The sequence below is a fragment of the Ambystoma mexicanum genome, chromosome 1q, assembly GCF_040938575.1.
Source record: "Ambystoma mexicanum isolate Mex_15411 chromosome 1q, UKY_AmexF1_1, whole genome shotgun sequence".
NCBI classification, from domain to species: Eukaryota; Metazoa; Chordata; class Amphibia; order Caudata; family Ambystomatidae; genus Ambystoma; species Ambystoma mexicanum.
Window position 1 is genome coordinate 1,466,137,908 of NC_090922.1, and position 24,506 is coordinate 1,466,162,413.

At 45.0% G+C, this 24,506-nt stretch overlaps 1 long non-coding RNA gene across 1 annotated transcript in view; it reads right to left on the minus strand.

Annotated features, from left to right (window-relative positions):
• LOC138549697 (uncharacterized) overlaps positions 1-20,288 on the minus strand; it is a 135,552-nt gene extending 115,264 nt beyond the window's left edge. Inside the window, exon 1 of the long non-coding RNA XR_011293477.1 lies at positions 20,205-20,288. This is a non-coding gene — a long non-coding RNA (uncharacterized lncRNA). The remainder of the gene's footprint in view (positions 1-20,204) is intronic.
• Positions 20,289-24,506: the final 4,218 nt, after the last annotated feature.

Genomic DNA, 24,506 nt, shown 5'->3' on the forward strand with positions numbered 1-24,506 from the left:
TGCGACAAATGGGGCATTCATCGTAGCTGTATGTACGTGTTTGTTGTTTGCGCGCCCTTTTATACTGTGCACGGGGAAGCTTCCGCCTGCCTTCCTGTGGCAGATGCGTTGATGCCTGTGCGTGTCTTTTGCAGTGCGTCGGTTTCCCGTATTCGAATCCATGAATACGGGTTGTTCGCGTGCGTGTGGGCGTTCCGTGTAGTTCCCTGCAGTACTTCCCCAGTTACGCCTTCTTTTTCACACGTTATTCCCCACTCCGCCTGTTCCGCCTACTTTTGTTGTGTGCGCTGCGCTATGTGCGCTTTCGATGTGCGCTTAGTGCACGCTGTGTGGAGACGTGTGCGCCAGCATGCACCATGCACGGATTTGGCGCACAACCAGTGGGAAAATAGCGCAATGCCTTCCTTGAATCGCACGCGTGCGCTTGCTTTCTCACGCTTGCGCCTCCTTGCACCTGCTTGCGCTGGGATTTTCGGCGCACGTTTGTTCCATGTATCGGCCCCTTAATGTTTAGACTGAGCTCTATTAAAAATAAACTTAAACAAATCATTGTTGTATTATGTTTAAATACAAATATGAAAACCTTATGTATTACCCAGCATCAAACCCTGATTTAACCATGGTTTCCTATGATTATCATGTAGGATAAGGTGGCCTTTGTCATAAGATCTACCACCAACCCTCCGTGGCTATTGTAAAAGAAATACCTTTTAGTCTGCCGCATCTTTGGTCGACTATTTTTCACCTTACCCGGAGAAGCAAGTAAGAGATTGGTTTCAGTGTTTTGTCACACTAGATATTACTTTTTGATTACTGTTGAAATGAAGAACCCTAATTAGATGGAGGTTCAATATAAACCTGTATTATCTTGGAACATCTGTTGGTCCCTAAGCCTTTTCTTAAAAAATAGATATACTTTGGGGGCCTTGTCTGTTTGTACTGTTGTGTTTTATATAAAGTTTGTATGGTAGCACGCTTCGTTCTAATATCACTGTACATCAAAATATGGGGTAAACCGTGTATGTGAAGACTTTTTGGAAGAAATCCTCTTTCCTGAAGGTGGCCGTGACATCCACCTTTTGAATAGACACCTGAGATAATGGCCCTCATTACGACCCTTGCGGAAAGCGACTGACCGGAGCGCCACAGCGTAAATAGCGTTTCCGCCATTGTACGAAGGAGCAAAGTGCGGCCCATTCCGACCCATCGGGCACGAGCACCACGCCACGGCGGAAGTGCAAAGTCCGCGATGGCGGAAATGACCCCAAAACGGCCCACACCGCCGCCGTACGGCGCCCTAGGTGCAATACCGCCACCCCACTTAGCGGTCACCGCAGTGTGCGCCTACCGGAAAGTACGGTGCCCGGAAATATACGGAAACGGAAGTTAAAACATGGGCCCGGAACGGGAAACATCCCGGCGTACACCTATAAAAACACCAAAACCACACAACCACTAAAATCACTACCCTGAAACACACCCCAACCCGTCAACCACCCTAGCGAAACCACGAAAAATGGGAAAAGTAGCGAAGAAAGCGTGCGACCGCAAGCGGCAGGTCCACTTCTCCCGTGAGGAACTCACCGTGCTAACAGAGACCCTCCAGGAGAATGCAGCCGTCGTCTTCTCCACGCAAATGACCAGGACGGCACTTGCAAACAAGAAGGCCATATGGGCTCTGGTGGCACAGCGGGTAAGTGCGGTGGGGACCGCACCCCGCACCCCACAGCAATGCCGCAAGCGATGGGACGACCTGCGGATACGCGTCCGCAGCATACTCTCTGCCAACCGCAACATTGCCACAGCCACCGGGGGAGGTCCTGAATCACCCATCAAGTTGAGCCCCTGGGAAGAAATCTGTGCCTCCACCATCGGAATGGAGAGCATAGAGGGAGTCGGAGGGATGGAGAAAGGAGTGCAGACATCCGAAGATTCAGGTAGGTGGGCCAGATAAAACAATGCCAAATCCACAAAGTCCAACCATGTGAAGTACCATGCGTCCACATAGTGCAACAGAAACACATGTCCAGGAGAACGTCCACACACATCGGCCTGAAAGCGCACGTCAAAACCCACAATAAATACATAAATAATTAAAAACCCCTAATACACGCACTACACGTGCAGCAGGCACACCCTAACTGCAGGCTGCCAAACAACTGCACCCTCACTCCACACACAAATCAAAGCACCTCCAAGACCCCGACCCAAATCACCCTCAGGTACCACCCCAATGCATGTGATACAATGCCATTCCAATTCCCACTGACCCATCAATAACCCTCGCCCTCCTTTACTCCACCACAGGGTCCGATCCAAACGACGAGCTACAGGACACCCCTACCAGCACACCTGCAAAGAGGGCCAAGACCAATGGCCAGAGACCCTCCACCTCAGCTGCACGCATCAAGACACGGCAGCAGCACAAATCAGGTGGCAGCACAGAGGAGGGAACATCAACAGGCACCCCAGCAGCCAGCATGGCCACAACACCACCACCACAGGTCCCCCCAATGGATGCCACAGAAGGCACTGCCTCTGGTGGCAGCAGCACCATAGGTGACACCCCATTGATGGCAGCATGCTCGGACACAGAAGACGGGGATGTCGAGGTCAGATCCATCCATGACCTGTCCCAATCCCCCTGTCTGTCCCCTCCCATACAACATGAGGATACCACGCAGGTGCAGCCACAAGACGACGACTGGCCATCCCCCACAAGCCCTGTGGCAAGGCAACATGAGGACAACAGCCCCTCTGTGACACCACCGCAAATGGCCATGGCCCAGCAGAGGCAACAGTCCCTCGACAAGTTAATCGTCCAACAGCAGCAAATGGCCACACTCCTCAAGGGCCATGCCGATGAATGTGGGGGCACCAAGGCAGACATAGAAACATCAACAGAGACACTTAGGGCAGAAATGGAGAGAGGTACAGAGACGCTAAGGGCACAAATTGAGAGTAGCACCGAGAGCCTGAGAGTCCAAATGGAGAGTAGCACCGAGAGCCTGAGGGGGGAACTGCATGCGACGTCCAAAGACGTATGTGCCGAACTTGCCGCAGTGCGCCGTGTGCTCACTGAGCTCTCGCAAACCCTTAGGGACATGCATGGACGTGAGCAGGCAGACACATCATCCGTTGCAAGTTCCGTCCAGGGCAGCCCCCAACGTAGATCTGGAAGGAACCTGCGCTCCACAGGCAGGGGTGCCCCTGATACCCGCAGAGGGGGCATGCAATAGCGACAGCCCACTGACAATGAGCATCTTTGGACACTGGTGTTCGGGGGGGAGGTAGGAGGGTGGAGGGGGTGTGTTGGGCTCACTTGGGTGGCGGGTCGATAGGGTGTTCAACATGATATCACATATGCCATAAAAAGTGCACGATCAACCAATGAGAAGTGTGGACATTGATCTTTGTGTACTAGGCCATCATAGGCGTACAGTCCATATTGTGCATGTCCCAGACACACGCAGTGCCACGAGTCCCGTGTCCATGCATCAGCCACCAGGCGTGAGTGCTAGAAGCATACATCAATGAGATGCTGACGAATGTCACGGCCCTCCGGTGCCTCGCAGACTCCATGAGGTGCTGCCACATCCCCACCCTCATCATGACCATCATCAGGTGCTTGCAGTTCTGCGTCAGGGGGCATGGGCACATTTCTACGTACGCACATGTTGTGGAGCATGACACATGCCATCACCATCTTTGCAACCTTCTCATGGCGGTACAGGAGTGCCCCGCCAGACCTGCTGAGGCAGCGGAAACGGGTCTTCAGTAGGCCGAATGCCTGTTCTATGACTACACGGGTACGTGAGTGGGCATGGTTGTAGTCCTCCTCATGCTGGTCCCGTGGGTTCCGGACTGGTGTGAGGAGCCATCTCTTCAGTGGATATCCAGCATCACCTGTATGTGGACGAGAAACGTATGATGTGGAATGCCATTGATACGTACGCACACCCCCCCCCCCCCTTCCTGGCAGGTCAATGCCAATTCACATACCCCACATCATCATGCATGTAATGAGACTCACCGAGTAGCCAGGATCTGTTCCCTGCGTGTCGTTCCATGTAGCGTGGTATTGTAGAGTTCCTCAAGACCATAGAATCATGGGTTGATCCAGGGAATCGGGCACAACAATGTGTAATGATCCTGTTGGAGTCACACACCATCTGTACAATCAGGGAATGAAATTGTTTTCGGTTGCGGTACTGGGCCTCCATGGCATGTGGGACGACCAATTCAACATGGGTGCAGTCGATGGCACCAATGCAACCCGGTATGCCGGCAAGTGCATGGAATCCCACTTTTGTGTTGGTAATTTCCTGCTCCGAGCGTGGTAGAGAGATGTAGTCGTCTGCGTGCTTCAGGAGGGCATCGAGCACTTGCAATAGTGTCCGTGAGAACAGTGGCTGAGAAATGCCATGCAACTGTCCGACTGTGTGCTGGTAGGTGCCTGTGGCCAGGAAGTGGAGTACAGACACCACCTTCAGTAGGGGTGGGATGGCGGTTGGGCTATCTATCATGCTGACAAGGTCAGCCTGTGTCATGTCCACAATGGCGGCTATGGTGTCCCGGTCCAGACGGTAGAGGGTGTGGATCTGCTCATCAGTGAGGTTGAACGGATGTGCTCGGAGGCGTTGAATTGCGGGCTGCCTGCGTGGTGGTAGTGGCTGTGCTGGTGGGCCTTGCTGGCCCTGCCTTGGCCTCCTCCTCCTCCTGCGTCTCCTCCGTGCGGCTGGTTGTAGTTGGTGTTCGTCTACTTCTTGGAGTCGGAGCACTTGCAGTGCTATCAGGTCCCCCAGGGCCAACATCGCGAGTCCTGCCGGTAGCATTTCGGTGTGGTTGTGGGAGGAGACTGGCTGTGCAATTTATGTGTTTTCAGGCTGTATGGCCTCCACCTGTGGTGATTGATTCCACCTGTGCAAACTGCTCTCCCCTTTGGCCGAGCACGTCCCGCGCACAACGCTGCAATTCGGGGAATTGTATCTTGCTATTGCAATCATGTATTAGTACCCGATGGCCGTGTAAGATTGGTTGATATGTTCATTCTGCTGTGGTCCCATTGTTTCACATACTATTTGTGCAGTCGCGAACAGATTTGTGAGGGGTCAGTGGGACGTAGTACTCGAGTAACGGTGGGCCCTCATGCATCACTGTACCGAGTTGCAACGACGGGCGGGGCGTCCCATTCGTGGGTGAAGGCAGTTGCCATTTTCACACACAGCCGCACTCGATGGGATGATTAGTGATTTCAAACGGCCACAGATGCCTTTTCGACGTGATGTTGCAAATGAGGAATTCGAAGGGCGGCGCTTTCGGTTTCCAGCTAGCGGCGAGGAGATGCCCACAGGTCTGACTGCAAATGTAACGTTCTATTGTTCTATGTCCTTGAGACAGGGCCCATGGCGAGGGAGCAATGATTGATATGAATAGTTTGGGATGCGCAATAGCTACGTGGGCGATGAGGCCGTCCGTTCCCAAATACATGTTACTTCACAACACTGGAATTACGGGCTGAGGCACTGTGGATTTAGCAGGCTGCATAACGCACAGACTCAATGGATGTTTCTAATGTCATGTGAGTAATTATTCAGGCATTTTGATCCCGGGATGAGGGAATGATGGATGGATGCATGGGCAGGTGATTTGATACAGAGTTAGCCATGTACAGGGCTTCTTGGGATCTATCCGCCTCCCCTACGCTATGTGATGCAGGGCTGCCATAGTGGGACCATCGTCCATCTGGCCTTGTTGAGCCCTCCCTGTCTCGAGGCGCCCTCAGACACTCGTTTGCGATGGTGTTTGCACCTCGATATAGATGGTTATGAGTCGCAAGTGGTTTTGGGGTGGTGATGTTCCTTTGGAGTGGGCTAGCATGCATATGGCTGTGGATTTCGTGTGATCATTGAAGTGAGTTGTTGGTATGTAGTTCTGATGGCCATTCTGTTCTTTTTCTTTTCTTTTGGTTGACAGGTATCTCCTCCCCTTTTGCCACTGCCATCTGTATGCCACTCCTGCAGATGGATTTTACTCCCGACACCTGCTGCTTCGTGTTAATCAGTGGAGCAGCATTACGATCTTATGGGACGATCGCCAATGGGCCACATGCCCTTACGCAGTACTGGTGGCTCGGAGCAACATTTCGGCCTTTCAGCTGGACTAGTGCCTCCCCATTGGGACGGCCCTGCGGTTCTGTGCGCTTCCATGTTGCCTTATCGGACGTGAATGTGGCTCTGTGTACCATGGGGGTACAGGGCGACACACAGGTAGTGGCTGGTCATTTCTTGCGGAAGCAGCCCACAATGGTGATTGGTGTTTTGGATTTCATGGCCTGATGGCTGTATGTGCTTGGTGATTTTGATGTGCATAAATATCTATTCTGATTTGGCCCGTGTAGCGTTTTTCTTTGCAAGTGATTTGGCATATGCCTATTTGGGGGGCGATGTATTGTGAGGAGATCTGCATTGGGTTCCAGCTTCGGGGTTTCGTTACGTGGTACTGTGCTGTGCGCGTTTGCCTACGAAGCCCAGTGAGGTCAGGGATGGGGGCTGCCAATATGCCAGTTTGAATGTTGTCATGCTCAGGGGCGGGGGATTGGGTTTTGTGTAACAGATGCCGGTCAGCCAGGTGGACTGGTTGAATGATGTGGTTTTCGGTATATTGCTGGTCACAGGTGCCTGTGTTTGCGTGCGTTTCTTGGTGGGGGACTGTGGTCATGTCCATTGGGATGGCTTCTGTATTCGTGCCATCTGTGCCCTGCAGCTCCCATTGGCCCCTGTTGTGTTTCTTTTGTTCGTTGGCATGCATGGGTGACTTGTACATTTCAATGGTTGCATTGTGGCTTCATTGCACCTACGGGGAGTTGTACTTTGTGGGCAGGGAGCGGTGTACAGGCACTCAGTGGGGCCGTTTACGGTTGATTCGCGATGCCGTACTTCTCGCCATGGCGGAATGGTACATTCCGCCATGCCTGATGGCGTTAGGTACATGTCCGCTAGGGTCGGAATTGGCGTACCGTTGCACCATGGTGGTGTTTGCGGTTTGGCATGGCGCGCGCGCGCGTGCTTGGTGCAGTTAGCGTTGGCGTTCACTACGGTGTCGCTAATGGCTTCGTACTTTGCGGTGACGGGTCATAGTCGCACCGAGCGCTATTCGATGGCGGTATTGCATTTCCGCCATCGTTTTTCGATTTCCGCCAGGGTCGTAATGAGAATGTCTAATTTGATATATGACCGAAACATGTCGACATACCATCTCTCAAAAGACTACTAATGATAGCTGTCTGATTAATTAATTTTCTTTGAAAAGTATTGTTCACTGAGTGACGTACACCCCTTTGATTCTTAGATTTTAGTTTCAACTGTGCTTAGATCGATGTTTTCATTCATGTAGCTTTTGTTAGCACAGCTTTTTCACCTTTGTATTAATTAAAAAAAGGTTTTTCCATAAATCAATTCACACGTTCTTGTGTTAATTTAGCTGGTTCCGCTACAGAGCTAACACTGTATTATGTTATGCAAATGCTAAATACTGTGCGACAACCACTCCAATCTCCTCACTCACAGGTCTGTGTAGAAAGGGGTAACCAATTCTCTGTTCTCACTTACCTTTGCTTGTATACTCCCATTTGAGAATTGATTCCCCGGTAACACAAAATTAGGGAGCTTACCTTTTTTGTTCTATATCGCTTTCAAGAAACATCGGCATTGGATTCCTTTGAGCTCTTGGGGTTTAGTACTTTCAGCCTGAATGCAACAAAAGGCCCGCATTGGCAATTCTTGTTAGTTCCGGTATGGATGTGTCTGCTAAGCTGATCCCATCTGACTCTGAAGATCTTATGTGCCTTGATATGACCAGTAGGAAAGGGAAGCGCTGGCTGGTATTTAACATCTGCAATAGAGTTGGTGGTAAGAATATCTTGGAAAGCTGGAAAGCCATGAGCCTGTTAATTAAGAAGGTACAGTCATCAACTAAAAAACAGCCAAATGTATTGGCAATGGGGGACTTTAATAACCAATTTGAACCTCTAGAAGTACTAAAAGGCACATTGGATGACCAAGAAGGTGCACTAGGGATCCCTGTATTAGAGACAGACAAACCTGACAGAAGACACCCTGCCGCCGTAGAAGCAGCAAGATTAATGCACAAGCTGGGCCAGCGATCATGCAACGGTAGAGTTCTCCTAGAGAAGCCTGCAAGCTACACTTATGCAGGTTATCAGGGTAGGTCACTGATTAACTACATAAGAAGAAGCATGTCAGATTGGACTCGGGTAACTAGTATGGAAGTGATTGTGCGCAGCGCTAGTGATCACTATCGCTTGAGTTGTATTGTGAGCATGGGGAAACAAGATGCAAGTAACCTAAGAGGAAAGAAGGGTGGGAGCTCTATAAAGGTTACGGGGCACTCCAAAAAGACTTTGAAATGGTCATAGCTAAACATGCCGCTAATCAAAACGAGAATATATGCCAATATTGAATCCCATATTGAAGGTATCTGTATAAGTGCAGTAATCACCATGAAAGTTTGGGATTTGTATATAGATATGACTAATGTACTGCTCCCTTTTTTCACCAAGTCAGCAGGGAAAGTAAGGAAGCAGGCATTGGCCAACAAGGGCTGGTTTGACAGCGAATGCCATAAAACCAAGAATGACGTATTAACTGATCTAAGGAAAACACCACAAATAGATAAGCCACACTTGAGGAATTTAGGTCAAGTTCAATGAGAGAAAATAGGATGACCTGTTGAACTACTGTAAGAAAGATGACCAGGTCAATTTCTGGAATTCAGTTGCCGGGGATGAAGGGAAAATGGGAAATCAACTGTTAAGCCATATTCCTCTGAGTTACTGGTTCCATTACTTGAGCACACTATATGAAAAAGGCCAGGAAGTACCCCAAGCATCTACTGAAAGTTGTGATACTGAGGTAGATAGAGTCACGCATGTCAGCCTCTCCATAGCCGAGGTGAAAGAGATCATTAAAGGCTTGGGATGGGGAAAAGCTCCACGGCCGAATGGCTTGACAATTGATTTATTTTGAGGTGAACTTTGTGTGTGGACCCATTTGCTCAAACGGGTGTTTGATTATGTTGCCAAGACTGGGAATGTGCAACAATCTTGGCAAAGTGGTATAATTGTACAAATCTTCAAAAAGGAGGATCATAGGAAGCCGGGAAATTATAGACTTATCTCACTCTTGAATGCACCAAGAAAGGTCTATGGCAAAGTGTTAACAACTCGCAACAATATATTAAATCACCTCCAAGCAGGGTTTCTCCCTGGTATCAGTGCCTTGGATGTATGCCTTAGGCTGAATGTAATATTGCCAAATATGTCTCAGTCCAACAGACCAAGGTCTATGCGTTTTTTGTGCACCTTTGTACAGCATTTGACAGTGTATCCCGTAGTGAACTCTGGCCCATTTTGAAAGAAAAGTGATTTTCAGATTCCCTTCTGACTAACATCCAATCTCTCTATTGTAATAACAGAGCATTCATAAGGTGGGGGCTGGATTGGGAGACTACTGATTACTTTGCAGTAGACAGAGGGGTCCGCCAGGGCGACAGGGGGGGTGCTGGCCCATCTCTTATTCTGTTTGTATATAAATGTCATCATAGAGGAACTGCTGGCTGCCTGTCTCAATCACGCTAGGCTCGAGCGGGACAGATTCCCAGCACTCTTCTATGCTGACCATGCTGTACTGCTATCCACATCACAGATAGGGCTAAGACACAATTTTAAATTCTTTATTGAGTAATGCCAAGAGCTGTCTATGTCACTGAACCTAGACAAAACCAAGGTACTGGTATTTGGTAGAAAGAATCAGAAGACAATCAGGCTGAAGGTGCCGGTAGGCGATTATGTGCTAGAACAGGTGGGCCATTACGACTATTTAGGGATCAGATTCTCTAAAGAAAATTCTCAGAAAATTCCATCACCTTGGCCAGGGCCTTGATACTCTCCAGGATCGATTACTTTAATTCACTTTTTGCAGGAACAAGTACTAGAAATATAAAAAAAATACAAACAGTGCAAAATAACACTATAAGAGCTGCCCTAAATATTCCAAACCACGAACACATCTCATCTATCAGAAGGAGCATTCACTGGCTTCCTGTCCATAATAGGATTACATTTAAAATATTGACGATAACTCACAAATGCATTGTGAACAAGGTACCAAAATACCTTAGTTACCTCATCTGCAGAGCCCATTCCAATAGACCAACCCGTTCTGCTTATACAAATCTACGTATTACTCCTGGGTACAGATGACAGAAAGCTGGAGGTTCCAGTTTCCCAGCAATAGCTCCCAAACTGTGGAATGCCCTCCCTACCCAACTGAGAAATGACACCTCCTTTTGGTCATTTAGAAACAATCTAAAACATCTACTCTTTAGGTCTGACCCCCTTCACTAGTCACATTGCCTCGTAGACCAATTGCCAAATTGCCATCTGTCCAATTATACAATGCAATGTGGAAACGTAATAATGTACAAATGTGTAAAATGGTGTAGAATGTGTAAATATGCAACAAAATCAGTGTCATATAAGACTTGTAAATCGGCATCCACATGCGATAATTAGGAAATGTAATAATGTGTATAATTGTGTAAATATGTAACGAAACTGATGTCATTCAAGACCTTGTAAACCTGTAACCATATCCTTAAGCAATTCACAGTGCTTAGTTGCCTATGGGCTTTGTGCGCGTTACAAATAAAAAAATAAAGACCTCACATGGTCGGCACATATTGTAAAGGCTACAGCGACTCTGGAGAAATATAGTGGTGGAGTTTGCAGTTTCTATAACAAGCTTGGTAGGGGTGCAGTTTCCCCAGCTATCAAATTGTACCAAGAACAAGGTAGGGCAGCCGTAAATACGGGGCTGAACTGTGGGGCCACTGCCCTCACCTGAGCTAATTGTTACGAACAATACCTGTTTGCGGAGCATACTAATGCAATCTAAGGGAGCCCAAATGGCAAGTTTGAGATGGGAATGTGGCTTCACGCCCATAAATAAAGTGATTGTCACTAAGCCACTGTTGTATTGGACCAGGTTGTGGAGCGTTTCTGAGCTGGCTAAATATAGAGAAGTGATGATTTGCCTGAAAGAAACACCGGGATCTGGCTCCTTGGCATGGCTCCGATTTGTTCGCAGAGGCTTTGAGAATCTCGACATGGCGGCCGTCTGTGAAAACCCAGAGGTCCTAACTCAGAGCTCAAAGGCCCAAGTCAAAACCATGTGTCATGAACATATAATAAGAAAGGTGAGAAGCGCTTGTAATGTGTTGAAGACTGGCGCACCTTATATAAAACTGAAACAGGCAGAAGGTTTTGAATTTTACCTAGACTGTGCAACCCCTGCATATGCCCGAGCCTTATACATTGAATTATGTACCAATACCCTTAAAGTAGCCACATTTATGGCTAGTTGGTCAAACTCTCAGGAAAGGTGTTGCAAAATGTGTGGCAACCCTGAGGAGTAAATTAAGCATTTTCTATTGTTTTGCCCAGTGTGTATACGCCTGAGAAAGTGCTATTTATTGCCAGTATTTCGCTTTAAGGATATTAGAACGACAGACCTGGCTGTGACTCTCGGCAAGAATACCTCAGATGTGAATCTAATTTATTTTATTGCAAAATGTGTACACAGAGCATTGTTACACAGGGCGGAAAGTGATTGATATAAGTGTGCACAGGAATCTTTTTAAAATTGTAATGCCTGTCGCCAACATGAATTGCTGTTTTTATGTGATGCCCTGAATGTGATGTTAAGTTGCTTTTATGGTTTTAAACTGAATGAAGATATGTACAACAACAGCTTATCGTGCCTGATGCTCATCTTTCTGTCGTTAATGTGCCACCCCGACCTACATCAGAGACCCCTGCAACCACTCCCCTTCAACTTGCATACCAACCAGTGACTATTGAAAGACACAATTTCTTAGGGACCTTTTAGATACAAAAACGTTCTAACTACATTTTGTCGACATCTTCAAAAACACAAAAGAACATTCCTGAACAGTATAGTTATTCAGCAAGACAGAAGTATTCTGTATCTCCCTCCTGGTACCTGGTGTTCAGGCTGCTGTGAATGCAAAATGGCTCCAAGTGACACGTTACGAACTGCTCCAAACGGCTAATCACACTGAGCATGGGTTCAATGCCATAAAAGAGGAAATGAGAGTGATTAGGCAAACAATGTTCCAAAATAGATATATCCTGGACCTCCTTGCCAAGATAGAAGGGAGAGTATGCCAGAAGATTGGCAGCTCCTGCTGCACCTACATCTCTCCCAATGATCTAGACAAGGGCTGTTTGCCCTATGTCATTGGAGCGTTGCATTACCTTTGTATTGCTATAGAGACAGAAGATGGAATACAAAGCCAAACTTGGCTGAACACTTTGTTTTCATGGGTACTTTCTTGGTTGGACCTGACAGCCAGAATGTTAGTGCCCATTGTTGTCTTTCTGCTCATGATTGTTTGTTTGTTCCTGTCAGGTATCTTTTGGGCGCTGTTCTGCAAGGTTACCTAAAATAGCCACAACGATGACGGCTACTTTGACCACAGGCAAGGCCACACCCATTTTAAAACACGCAGTTACACAAATTGATTTGGGGATGGATACAAGTTTGATTGGTCCTCCAGGAGCTCTCGCTTACCCACCGCCTGACTTGGGTAATTATATGGAGCTTTGGGGAAGCTTGTGCAGGCGATGGAGGGTGGTTGTTTTTGTCTAGTACCCCAGAGCAGTATGCTCGTCATGGGAGATCATGCGTGATGTTCAGACGGTTTTGGTCCTCAAGGGTGACTTTATCAAAGAGAGAGATACAAATAGATTAATGAATTTACTAAAGGGGGAATGTTGGGATGCACGTACAGCGTCTCGACAGGGAAAATAGAGGTGTAGCAGGCTGTATGCGGCTAGTTTAAATGCAATAATGTTGCAATTACTGTGTTCTATGCAGGTTGGAGATTTGATATAGGTGTTATTTTGTAGCTGGTTTGAATACATTTTAGTTTGCATTGTGTAGCAACATAACAGGCATCAATGTAATTGTAATGTCATTGCGTGTGGTTCAACCTTATAGCGCATAGAAGTGGGTTGTGGTAAACTTGTAGAGTGGATGCATGGAGACTTAGGAAAAATGTATATTTAGATTGCCATGTAAGGTATCACCATCTGTACATAATGCATTCTCAAAGATTGCAAGCTCATCATAGTTAGAACCTTACACTGTGAGTATTTGATGACCAAGGGCAAAGGAGGGGAAATAAGTAAAATATGCAGAGCACATTGAGCAGATGGGAATAACGGGCCAAATGGATCCTGCAGGCGAGGACGGAATGAACTGCCATTAAGGTTGGGTTTTATGATTATATGGATGTTGTTGATACCATGGGCAGATTTCATGGGACCACTGAGTGTTGTAATTGAATGGCCAGATGATACGCTTAGGTGGCCAGGGTCAAATTGGGAATAGTAAATAAATGAGTCAAAATGGATGCTCGAGGGCAGAGACTGACTAGTGGTTTATTATTTAATCTGGCTTACCAGGAAGATAAGCAGGATATGCGCTAGGTAGGCCACATGATTTAAGATGGAAGTCGCATGAGGTGTTGCGAAGGAATGCTGAAGTAGCAGTTCGAGTGCCAGCCGGTCTGGGATAATGAGGAGACCATTGAACAATCAAAGGAATGACCATTGTTTTCACGCCTCCCTCTCTTTGAAGGGAATCTTGGTGAGGTTATGCACATCACAAACACCGTTAACCTTTTTCGGATAATTGAGGCAAGTCAACTATTGTAAATTGTTGAAATGATAAAGAAATTATATTTTAAAATGTCATGATTGACTGCGTAATGAGACCATGTGAGAGAGGAGTGTGCTTAGATAACTGTATCCAATGGGGTTAGCGAGTATAGGTGATGTTTAGGTTCCTATACAGGGTTTAGCAAATCGGATTGTGGGGATAATGTTGTACCTGTTATTCATTAATTATGTAAATTGTCTGATCTTGTGTATTTAAGCTGTAACTTTGTTGAACACAACATTTTTCAGCTTTACGAAGCTAACTAACCCTTCCGGCCATTTTCATGTAATAAACTCGTTTTTTGGGAAACTTGCACTCTTCAGAGTTTTTTATGTTTTGGGTGTTGGGTCTACCCTTCTACACTTGTATTAGACTCTCACCTACCCAGGTCTCTGAAACTAGCTACAATATCTCTCTACATTTTGTGGGTAGGGTAACAGGGGATGTAGGCTCTGAACCAGCAGTCATCTGAATCTGACCAACTCCTGTGGGTGTCATTGAAATTTCTGTATGGGGAGGAACAGGTGGTGATACTTGAACCTCTGGATAGACGCGGCAGAGTGGTCAGCTATGAGCCGTACCGACTCTGCAAGCTACGGGACACAATAGCATTCCTCTACAGACAGAGTTAGGAACGGATATGGATCTTTAATAAGTCATACCTTGTTTTACCATTGTGAGAATGGGTTCAGGTCAGTCTAAACTGTTAGGCAGAATCATATGCAGTACCCTTTGGGAACACCACACACAATTAAGACTACAAGTGTAAGTACAATTTCACCTTTGGTACAAGACTGTACTACACAGTAAAGTGGTAGCGATGGCTGAGCAGCCAGACTTATCTCAAGAGTATGGTGAGCAGTATCACAAGTTACACAAAGGACAGCAGTGACTATGGTTCAAGCAAACACTTACTCAAGGTTTCGGAGTAAAAAATGTACATTTATTTACACATCAGTTGTAAACCAGTTCACTAAAGTAAAGCAGCAGAAAAGTCACAGTCTTATTACGCTACACCGCACCCAATGAATTCTGGATAAGTTAAGCTCAAAATGAAGTGTGAGCAAAATGGCACTCCAACAATTTAAAAAGGGAGGGAAAGACAAGGTTATACAAAACTAAGCAGCACCAAAAAGTGAATAGTCAGGCAATCTAGTAAAGGCTTAGTACAATGTGGATTCAAATCAATAGGCCTGGGCCAATGTTAATGGGTCACAGTCTTTGCTCAGGATCACACAGTTCAGAGTAGTTTGCGGTTAAGTCTTTGCCAAGAGTTCGACAATGAAGTTGTTTGGAAGATAAGTTACTTAAAAGAGTAGAGAAGGACAAGCCCTCGGATTGGCGAAAGATTTCAAACACTTTCACCGCGGTCGGACAAAACGAACAACTGGGTTTGAACAGTACCTTAAATGCAGAAGGAGGCTGTAGCTGAGGCAGAAGTTCCTGGCAGGTCCTGCAGGCTCACGGTTCCCGAAGCAACTGTCGGACTGACACAAAGTAGGAAGACTGGAGGGTCCTGCACTGCCCAGGGAAGTAACCAGCAGAAGAGCACAGCAACGAAAAAAAGGTGCGCTAATTAAAACCCAAACAGGGTCCGAGCCTCCTGGCTATCCGGTACACTGCAGCTGTGCACAGCAAATTCGACCAGGAAAGGGAGGCCTTGCTTGGTGTTTGGTGAACTGGTTGGTCCCACCAGTTCAGGGGAAGAAGATTCTTTGCAGATCTTCTCTGTCGTCGAAGTTTGGAGATTTGGAACCGCAGCAGGGCTTCACCGGGCGGTTCAGACGTGGTAGTGGTCCTCTTCCTTCAGCTCCTCTTTGGTTCTCTCGATCCAGTTGTGACTCTGCCTTCCTAGTCCCAGAGACCTGCTTTTTATGCAGTTTTCCTCCATTTACACAGCCTGGCTGTCAATCACACAGCAGGGTGGCTGTCCTGGCAGGACAGTCACCTAGCCAATCAAACAGGAGTGTGACTTGGGTTTCCAAGGGAACCCTTGGCAGGGGTCCTGAAACCCCTCCCTCACATCCTGCCTTACCAGACATTCAGGCGCCTAAGGAGGGCTTCTGTGCAGAAGCCCGCCAAACGACAGCGAACAAAGGAACCAAATCTGGTTTGGCGCGCAGAGTAAAACACAAGAAAGACCTTTACAAAAGGAAATGGCGAAAAAACCCAGCTGGAACCAAATAAAAGTAAATGTGGTCCAGCGGGTGTAAGTTCGAGGCTAACAACATAGCCTAAAACAGTACAAAGGCTATTTACATAGACCGCGGTAGGAAAAAAAATTGTAGATACCACTGCCACCACTACCACTACCACTGCCACCGGCCAAATGTTATTGAAAGGGGAACAAAATAATGTTCCATGAGAGACAGACAAAAAGGGATAACTATTAACCCTTTCCAGTACTCTATGTAAGATAGTTTGTACTGGGTCTGTGATTTTAAAGAGACTTATAAAGTCAATGGTAACTTTACATGTTTCTGGGAGACAGTAGTCAGTCCCAGAAAATGGAGTTTAGAGTGGGAAGTCTGAAAAAGACAACCCTGTGTCACTGCACTAAACGGGCTGTGTGACACACAGTAAAAAGATGATGCCTATGGAGTAGGTGAGACTCCACAGTCTATGAACACACAAATGCAAAACACACAGCAAAACACATGTAAGAGTGGGAAAAAAGGCTCACACTCTTACCAGGTGAAAAAAATAAATCCTAGAAATCCAGCAAAGCTGCTGAGGGAATCAGCAGAAAAGGGAAATTAGCCATTCTGTAGAATTCTCCCTAACATAAACAAGTGACAATTTCTCCTGAAGGAAGTCAGTACACTTTGGGGCTGATTCATGGAATTATTTGTGCCGGAAAACGGGGATTTGTGAACCATTCTGCCCGCAAATCTCCATTTGTTAAATAATTCCATGAATCACCCCCTTTGTGTTTTCTCTCTACTTGCCCAAAGCATGTACGTACCTGGATAAATGGCATAAATGTATACAGAGTGAGTCACCTAGACACTTCTCACAGGAAGGCACATTTGACTTAGATAAGACGATGAACCTATGTAAGGCATTAGAAAAGAAATGTGCATGTGTACACCATCAGCAATGGGACAGCTACCTAGATTGGTATACCAAAGCTACTAAGAGACAGACTGAGTCCATGACTTGAAGACACCCAAGTAAATCTCCAGGAGCAGGTTAAATCCCTGAGAACCTAGTACTCCAACCTGCAGATACCATCAAACAAATCCAGGTAAAAATGTTAAGATCTTCTAATCCAAAGGGAGCCCCCACCAAAGGAAACTTCTGAAGATATTCTGGACATTAAAATCATGACATTTTAAATGTTGCTCCCGACCACCAGCCGGCTAGCCCAGACTCTACCCAACTTCCAATCTATCTTCAGTCCACACCAATGAATCCTATTGTCGGACCATTCACCCCTGAAATACGATCCCAGATCACCCAACGTAATTTTACTTCCTCAGCCACATTTGAAGTGTTACCGAATTTGACAGCCAATACCATTACTGGTGTATTTCCTCTCAGAGAGCTCCCTGGGGGAGGCGATTCCTTAGTTTCTGTTCATGCCACTTGGAGCGCTACTGATTTGTTCAATATTGTTAAGAGATTTCCAAAGATAGGAGAGGATCCTGTTAGGTTCCAAGAGGAGAGTCAGGTTACAATAGATTGCTATCACCCCACACAGGTTTTCTATTGAATCAGTTGCTGTGAGCAGTGCTGCCCACAGATACATTCACCCTGCTTAAAGTGCGTGCAAACTGGCCAGCCGAAGAACATGCAACCTCCAGGAACCATATACATCTTTAATGATAGGTTGGAAGAAACTATGACTGGAATTTGCCCTCAGAAAATTGATTGGTCTAAAATGAATGGGATTGTTGATGCAGCCATTATTATTGCACCCCCAGCTGTGGTGGCTCAGTTTGTTATTGGTTTGCAACCTAAGGTATCAGAAGGAATTAAGGCAGTGCTAATAGGGTGGGAAGGAACAGGTTTAGTAGAGGTTTTATTGGCTGCACGGAGCTTCCAAGAAAAGGTCAAAACATAGAAGGAAACTACTAAAGCCAAACTTATGGCATTGCAGATAAAGAGTTTACAACCTACCCTGGGAAGGGGAGGTGCAACCACATGACAGGAGAGTGAAAACGGGGAAGAGGGAGAGGAGCACTTCAATCAAACGAACCAGGGCAAGCTGCTGAGAGAAATTACACTAACACTTATAGGGCCTCATTACTTACCGCCCCATTCCGAGGTTGGCGGGGCGGTAAGTCCCCAATCCCCATTTACCCTTCCCCATTCCCATTTTTGCCCCATAGGGCATAATGGGAGTGGGGAAGGCGTTAATTACGCCACCGTAAATTACGGTGGCGTAATTAACTCCATGGTCCATTAGCGCCATGGATTTTAACACCTGCTAAAAGCAGGTGTTAAATCCGCCATGGCGCTAAGGGAGCTCGTACTCAGGCGGTAAGGGTCGGCGCAGTTTACGCCGTCGTTAAACCCTTACCGCCTGAGTCGTAATGAGGCCCATAGTGTTCAGTGTAATATCTGCAAAGAGTTTGGACCCTGGAAAGCCGAGTGCCAACATGGGCCTCTTCAAGACGCTCAGGTGGCCAGCCAACCGCGGCAAGCAGAATGACTAGGTCCCAGCCTCCACCAACACCACTTCAGACAAATGGGTAGGATTGCCATGGATCCCTGGACTTGTTGCACCACTCATACTAATTAATTCCACTTCTATGTATGTTGATTGTGTTATTACTGGTCAAACGATGTCATGTTGACAGGAGCATCATGCTTCACATTAAAAGCCTCTGAGTTTCCACAAACTAAGCATTATGATGAAATTGTAAATACTGTAGGTATAGGGGGTATGCCAATACACCACCCTATATCTAACCAACGTATGGTCACGATATGTCCAATTCCTGACCAACATGCATTCTTGCTGAGTCGCTATCGTCCAGTTAATTTGTTTAGATTAGATTTATTGTGTAAGCTAAATTGCACTATTTACCGATCCCCCGATGGTGTATACCTTGACTTCCCTGCTCACAGAGAGCACAAGGTGCTGGCAGTATTATAGGAAATTACCTATACAAACCATGGAGACTGGGCTGACACTCCCTGTTCACGACAGGGATGGTTGGACTGAGTCCCAGTCAAATTATGGTCAACCCATGCAACGCTGGTTATATGGTCAATGCCACACCAGTCAAAATGACTCTAAATCCTGCCAAGCCCCTGCCATGTGTACTACAGTATTCTATTTCTCAACAGGCTGAAGAAGGCATTCACCCTATAATGCAATTCCTTCTCCAAGAAGGTATTGTTGTACCAACTCGTACTCCCTGCCATACTCCAATTTTGCACACAAAGAAGCCAGGTAAAGAGGTTTATCATTTCATTCAGGCCCTGCGTGCATTAATGCACCAGTACTAATGGCTTTTGCTGGTGTACCTGATCTGGTTACCATCCTGTCATGCATTCCCTACTCAGCCAAGTACTTTAAAGTTGTAGATCTGTGTTCAGCATTTTTCTCCATACCTATACATCCTGACAGCCAGCATCTGTTCGCATCTACCCATAAATCTAATCACATGCATCCACTCATCTTCCAATGGGATAGGTAGAGAGCCCTACCCTATTTCCCAAAATGTTTAAGCGGTATCTTGACTCAGGTCAGTTCCCAGGAGGGTCAACACTGGTGCAGTACATAGAGGATCTGCTCCTAGCCACACCCTCCCTGGAAGCATGAGAGGAAGAGAGGAAAACTCACATTTTTCACATTTTTGGTTTCAGTTTGAAACAGCCTGCCCACCTCACTGTGTTTGATGACATAAAGTGATTTGCCCAAGATCACTGTAGTGATGCACCTGCTTGGTTTTGAGCCCAGCTCTTCAAAATCAACATTTTGGTGATGCAGAGTGTTACGTGACGTGCTGTGCAGAGGCATAGGAATCAGACTAGGAGCTGGCAACTCTCCCTCCACGCTTGTGCCTCAGAGTTGCACGTTGTGTGTCGGAAACCATAATTACTTATAAAAGTTCAGAGAAGAATTTCGCAGAATGGTGGAGTCTTTATGTAGTGGTGTGTCCAGCTTTATTTCTACAGTGCTGACAAGGATGGTTCAGGAGACCACGTGTCTGTCTCTCCTTCAAGGCTGCCACCCGAATGACATTAGAATCATGTGTTGAGAAAGAAGAAACTGTGTCATTAAAGAAACCAACATATGGGGTGTGTGGCTAAGTGCCGTATGAGATGGCTGCCTAATCTGTGCGCACCTGCTCCGATATTACTTCATTATATCTTTTTCTTTATAGCGGCGCATTACTCTTTTCAAAGAAAGAATTCTAATACCTTATTAAGTTCCCTGGCGGTCTGTGGTGTATCCTGTTTGTTGTGCTGTGGCTGCGCTTCACGTCCTGCGCACGTCGGTGGGCCGGGCCTACAAGCAGCAAGGTCACGTGGCTTCAGGAGCCAACGTTCCTGTCAGCTGCTGGGTTTGCGTGTCGGACTAGGCACGCTGAATAGCCGAAAGGTTATTTTCTTCATAACAGTAGCCCGGCTTCACATTTTCACAGGATTTAAAGGTACACACAACTATTTTAAAGCGCAACAAGTAAAATATCATTGCCTCACATTAGAGCACATTTGCTATTCATTTTACAAAAGTTTAAATACTTTTAAGCATATGTGGCTCATTTCTTCCTGACGACTTTGTCTAACATCTCTGCGCAGGCATTGAGGCAACATTCAGAATTAAAAACTCACCTGTCATAAAAACACCATTTCATTCTAATACGCAATTTTAATAGGGTTACGTAACCCTTTAACATTCCACGCAGGTCCATTGAATGTAAGAGATTACAGCAGGGTAATAAACATGAAACAAAACATACAAATGGAATAGCTATGAGTAGTGAACTAAATACACAACTAAACCCTCCATTGCCTGCATTCAGGAATCTCACCTCTCTAATGCAGAAGCTGCCAAACTTAAACATCATTGGGTTGGTCAAGTCTTTTTGAGTGCCGCTAATGGAAAGAAAAATGGTGTTATAACCCTGATTAATAAGAAATGTAATTGTAAAATATTAGAGAATGAATCCGATGATATAGGTGATGGGTTATGGGAAAACCTTTAGGTGATTCTACGGAATTTACTGTCTTTAAAATCTATGGACCTAAATCGCTGGATCCCTCCTTCGGGGTGCAATTTAAAAACCATGTCTTCCACTCTAATCCTAACAATCTGATTGTTTGTGGGGACTGCAATGAGATCAAAGACCCATGCTTGAATGGAAAATCCAATGTCCGCTATAAACTTACCAAATCCCATATGCAGTTTACCAAATTTATTTCAGAATTAGGCCTTATTGACACCTGCCGGATTACTCATCCTTTCGACTGTGAATTCTCATTTCTTTCTAGCCCTCACCATACTCTATCTAGAATAGATTATATATTTATTTCTAAACCCCTTGCGAGCTGCCTTTTAAACGCCAAAATTGCTTGTATAGCGTTATCCGATCATGCAGTTGTTCACATACAGCTATCCTCTCCGACAAAGTTTAGAAACTCTAACAGATGGAGATTTAATCCAGCCCTCCTCAAAGATGAAGCATTTGCTCCCTTCATAACACAGCAACCTAATTACTAATTCTTAGAAAATGTAAACCAAGACACCTCAGTCTCTAATAACTGGGACTGCTACAAAGAGGTCCTTTGAGGACACAATATTTCCTTTGTGGCCAATAAAAAAAAAGCACTCAAACAGGAGTCGAGAACATTTTGAAAGAACTTCAAGCCCTTGAATCTCAATACTCACGCTCCAACTCTGAAATAACCCTAAAATCCATCATCAATCTCAGAATTCAATGCAATAAAATAGTAACTCTTGTGAAAATCTTTTAAAATACAAAGCTTAAATCTACCAACTTTCTAATAGAATGAGTAAGTTCCTGGCTTCTTACCTGAAACTTAAAAAAGGGAAATGCACAATTACAGTCATTAAAGATTGCTTAGGTAATAGAAAGTTTGCAGACAAAGACATTATTAAAGTCTTCTCTGATTTCTATAAGAAACTATATACTTCTGAGGTGTTTCCTAATAATGAGCTCATTCGTAGGTTTCTTCAGGCTACACCTCACTCTTCGTATCAATTAACAAATCTTCAATCACTTAATGCTCCAATATCTATTTGTGAAATTTATGAGGCCATCAAAGACCTCAAGAAAGGCAAAGCCCCGGTTCCCAACCGATATCCAAGTGATTTCTATGCACACTTTAAAGATATTTTAGTACCCAAACTTAAGGAACTCTTTTCCCAATTTATACAAGATGGTGGGGCTCTAAGATCTTATTTGGAATCTATGGTCATAGTATTTCTTAAACCTGGTAAAGATCCTGAACTTCCCCAAAGCTATAGGCCCATCTCCCTTATTAACACTGATTGTAAAATCTTTGCCAAGATTCTAGCCAACAGACTTCTATTGGTATTGCCCAAACTAGTTAAACAGGATCAGGTAGGCTATATTGAGAGTAGATTACCCTCTTCAAACATAAGATCAGTTCTAGATTGTTTAGATTCTATTCATGGCTCCAAAGTTCCATACGCAGCGGTCACCCTGGACGCTGAGAAAGATTTTGACCGGGTTGAATGGAATTATATGTTTGAAGCTCTTAAATGGCATGGTCTTGAATCCCCATTCTTAGGAGGAATGGTCAAAGTCCTTTATTCCAATCCAAGGATCTCCATTTTCATTAATGGACATATATCCCCTTCTTTCCCTTTATTTAGAGGCACACGCCAAGGCTGCCCACTGTCCCTTCTCCTGTTTATCCTAGCCCTAGAGCCCTTCTTAGACAAAATGAGAATAAATATCAATATAAAAGGTATAAGATGTGGTGATCTACAAATTAAATTGGCAGCATATACGGATGATGTCTTATTATTACCTAAAGATCCTGATACTTCCCTACCACATATTTTATATATTATCTCATTATTCTCTGTTGTTTCTGGATACAAACTGAATACAGACAAGTCTGAAATGTTACCTCTTAATGTACATTGTACTGATAATCAAATATTAGCCTCAGGTATGAATTTTGTCCAAATGGCTTTAAATATCTTGGTGTACATATTTCCTCCTCCATCTAAGACATTGTTAAACTCAACACTGCTTCCCTTCTCTCTAAGATAGAAGAACACACCAACACCTGGTCCCCTCTTTTCCTGTCGTGGTGGGGTGGATTAGAATCCATTAAGATGTTGATTTCACCAATTATTTTGTAGCTTCTATTTATGTTGCCTATTCCTCTTCCGTTCTCTTTCTTTAAATCCATTGATAATCGTTTGGCTAATTTTTTTTGGGGGGAAAAAGAAACATTGATTGTCTCTCAGTAAACTCAAACTACCATGTACAGCTGGAGGGGTTGGATTTGATGATTTCTGGAAATATCATATGGGCTTTGTGTTAAAGAAAGTTCAGTTATAGTTTCTTCCTGAATGTTCTGACGATGTAACCGAATGGCTATGCCTAAAGAGAGCAATGGTATCCCCCATGAGTCTTGCTGACTCCTTTCAAATAAAGCTAAGACTAGATTTATTAAATGTACAAGTATAATTTTATCTGCCCACTACCTCAGAATGTACTAATTTTCCCCAATACCCAAGTCCCATCATTACATCACATCGTATATTGGTTCAATCCTTTAATTAGAATTAAAAATAAATATTTTTTTGCAGGCCAAGGCTCTCTGTGGGTATCAAATATCTTGATCAGCTATTTGTTCAAGGTGTTCCAGTTAATTTGTATTAACTTGTTGATAGATTCAATATCCCACTCTCATTTCTGCAACGGTTTTTGTCCTTTATTAATGCAATTGTTGAAAATTATGACTCTCTCATCAACCAAACCATTGCTCCTAACATTGATAGGTTACAATCTCTCTACAAGCCGCCTATATCTGCCTCTTCATAGTACACACTTCTTCAGCATAGCTCCTCTACAGGCAGTTCACATGAGTGTTTCTCAGCCTGGCAACACGACTGTTTACTAATGAATAATCAACTGGAATGGCCTAAAGTTTGGAACCACACATCTAAAGTCACACCTTAGGCAAATATACCACAAACGACGTTCTTTTTTCATCATAGAATTTGTATTACTCCTTCACTTCTTTTCAGGTGTGGCCTTACACAAAATAACAATTGTTGGAGTTGCCATCAATCTCCTGGATCCTTTAAACATATGGTCGTTGAATGCTCATTTGTCTCGTCCTTTTGGCTTCACATTTGGAAAACCATCAAAAGCATTTTCAACATTTCAATTGACTTCTGTCCTCAGGTTCTCTTTGCTGGAAGCTCTATAGTTGAATATGTTACAAGCAGACATGAACATTTTGTGTTTGATTTATTTATTATGTTGGCTATCAGAACACTTTGATCCAACTGGAAGAATCTAGATAAACGCCATTTCAAAATGTGGTGGAAATCATTATGCAACAAACACAGACTAGAAAGGTGTAAGGCCTCTACTGTGTCTCTATTAGGTAAACATGAACTAAAATAAAAAGCTTTTATTGAATTTCTGCACTTTCATTGATAGTTTAATAGTCACTTAGCTAATACTTGTTGCGCACTCTTCCCCCTTT